The following is a 3087-nucleotide window of genomic DNA, read 5'->3' as shown; positions in this document are numbered from 1 at the left end:
CTACCATGTTATCACATCTCATCCCAAACCACTTAATCCTAAAGTAATTTAACGACTCCATTAAATCACAATAAGTACCATGTGTTTGCAGTGCTCATACACTGTGTGCACATCATATTTATCTCGTTTCACTATTATCACTTTATTATTTGATTCACAACTATCTTATCTCTTGTCTCATAACCCATTTCTCTACTTGAAATTTTGGGTACTTATCTTCTTTATCCCTCAGCTGCTCACAAGCCAATTGTTATGACTTTCTCACTTCTTCCTATCAACTCTACATGTAATACATCTAAAAGATGCATTTTCACTTAAATACCCACCTCTTACATTAGGAAGTCACACACTCCTAATGTTTTTGACTTCTTATTTTTAGATGACACCTAGTCATCTCATTCTCTACTAGGGCTCTACACCCAACCTTACACTTTTCTCACGAGTCCGATATCCTCCCACTTCTCTATGCAACATTTTACTCTCACGAGTCTGATATCCTTATTTCTTCAAAATCCAAGATCCAAGCTTCCAATCACTAGTTCCGCTTCCTTTTCCATCCGAGCTTGTCATTGTTGCTGAAAAATGAAATTCTAAACTAATTAAGAACCTTTTGTTCATTAAATGAGATAAAATCAACATAAAGTATTAAGATAATATATAAATTATATGATTAAATATGCCCATATCACATCACTTATTCTTGAATGTTTTATTGTTCTATTAACCCTGAAATTTACAGCTTCTTATCCAACTCAAAGAGTGAGTTTAGATTCTCTTATGTTAACCAAGGCTTGGGCGGTGCTTGAAAAGGGCCTTTCAAGAATAAGCGACACTTTTTTTTATCTTCCTCCATGTCTAAAACACTGAAATCTATAGGAAAAATAAACTTGTCATTTTTAGCTAATAAATCTTCACAGATTCCTCTTGGAAAGGTCACCGTTTTTTTTGTTAAGTGGATGTCCATTCGGATTGGTCTTGGTTTTAGGAGGTCAAGTTTCTTAAAGAATGAATAAGGCATTAAGTTGACACTTGCTCCCGAATTAGCTAGAGCGTGGCTTGAGGATAGGTTCCCGAATTGTCATGGAAATGTTAAACTACCCGGATCACCTATCTTCTTTGGTAGCATGTTCAACATAGCAGCTGAGCAGGTTTCATTTAGTACTACTTTAGATACCTCCCCCCATCTTTTTTCAGTTTTTTAAGAGATCCTTAAGGAACTTCGCATACTTTGGCATTTGAGCTAACGCTTCAATGAACGCAATATTGATTTGAAGGGATTTGATTTTCTTTAGGAACTTCTGGTAGTCTTTAACATTTTTATCTTGTCTTTCTCTACTTGGAAAGAGCAGCGGTGCACGGTATGGCTTAACAGTTTAACAATTTTGTTTTTAGGTGCTTGCCACGTCGTGCTTTCTTCACCATGGCATGGTGACTGTTCATTACTTTTTCCTTGACTTGATTCCCTTCCTTCCTGCTCATCATCTGGGTTACTTTTGTTAATAGGAGTCAGATAGGTAACAATTTTTCCACTTTGCGTTGTAATGGTCTGGATGTGAGCTCCTCTTGGATTTTGTTCAGTTTTTTTTTGTAAGTAAGCCCGGTAATCTTTCGTTGAATTGCTTTGATAATTGCCCGATTTGTTGCTTAATGTTCTTGATTGCAGCTTGCTGGTTTCTAAGTATTGCTTTAGTATCTTTGTGTCTTTTTTCTGGTGTCGTAGCAAAACGAGCAAGCATTGTCTCGACATCAAGTTTATTTTCAAGAGCCAGTTCCTCTTTTGTTAAATGCCTTTTCCTTTTTTTTCATATTTCTCTTCCTTGGCTTTCTTGTAGTCGTCATAAGGCAACCACTTCTTTTGGGGCTTTCTCCAATCTTCGCGATAATGATCACCGCTCGAATTGCATAGATGGATTGATCTATTGTAGTTATCCTCCTATCCATGTTATGCAACATTTCTAAGATCGCTGACATGTCATCTGAAGCGGAACTCACGATTCCCCTTGTCACATCTTGTTGAGGGTTATGATATTCTCTTGAATGTTTGGAAAATTCCTCAATTAGCTCCTTGATTACGAACGGTGCTTTCTTTGTGAGTGACCTGGAGAATCAAGTAGTTTCATATTCGTTATGTTTACCCTATCATAGAAAGTCGAGACTTCTTGTTACACATTTAGATCATTTTGAGGACAATTCCTCAACAAACCCTTGTATCGCTCCCATGCCTCATACAGTGACTCCCCCACTTGTTTCTTGAAATTTGCAATAGCCTTCTTCAACTTTGAAACTTTAGATGGTGGGTAAAATTGTTGTATGAACTCTTCATGCATTTGTGACCATGTTGTTATTGTGCCCGGTGGGAGTGCCTTCAACTAATCTTTTTTTGCACCCTTAAGAGTAATAGAGAGCATTCTTAGCAAAACTGTCTTGGTGGTATGTTTGGTATGTTAAAGTAGTCGGTGATATCATTGACCTCATCAATGTGCTTGTAGGCGTCCTCGTGGTCTTTCCCATAGAATGGTATGCCTTTCAATTGAGCACGTATGTGTATTTTTAGTTCAAAGCTAGCTATATTGGGAATTGCGGGTTGCACAAGTCCCGGTCCAGTGTCTTCACACATCTACCTCTTGTATGCCTCCATCATCATTTCAGCAATGTCCATCATTTTGGCTTTTGGCTCGCTTTCGGGTTCGCTTACTTTGTTTGATTCGAGTTCGCTTTCTGGATCATAAACTGATTCCTTTTTGTTAGGAGTCTTCTCAAAATTTTGAATTCTCTTTCTATAAGCCCTTTTGCTTGATTCCCCGAATTTGGTTGTCTTCTTCTTATGGAATGCTGACTTAGGATCGTCAAACGGTGGTATGATTGGTGTTTTTGATCCTCGGGTCATAAATCACTGAAACAAAAAAAAATGAAATGCGTAAATAGAAAAAAACAAAAAATTAAAATTAAAATGCAATGACACCACGACGTGGTGTTTATGTCCACGGCATGGTAAGTTAAACAGAAGAAAACTAAAATGAAAATTTAAAAGAAAATAGACAAAAAATTTCCTAATAAAATAGTAGATTAAAATTAACTAAAAATAGA

At 36.9% G+C, this 3087-nt stretch overlaps 1 non-coding gene across 1 annotated transcript; it reads left to right on the top strand.

Moving 5' to 3' along the window:
- Window positions 1-2172: 2172 nt before the first annotated feature.
- On the top strand, window positions 2173-2279 carry LOC111917774 (small nucleolar RNA R71). The gene has a single exon (XR_002859006.1). It is a non-coding gene; the product is annotated as a small nucleolar RNA R71 (small nucleolar RNA).
- The last annotated feature ends 808 nt before the right edge of the window (window positions 2280-3087 follow it).

The sequence above is a fragment of the Lactuca sativa genome, chromosome 4 (assembly GCF_002870075.4).
Source record: "Lactuca sativa cultivar Salinas chromosome 4, Lsat_Salinas_v11, whole genome shotgun sequence".
NCBI lineage: Eukaryota > Viridiplantae > Streptophyta > Magnoliopsida > Asterales > Asteraceae > Lactuca > Lactuca sativa.
Note: the sequence above shows the minus strand (reverse complement) of the source record. Positions and strands in the feature narration are given on the sequence as shown.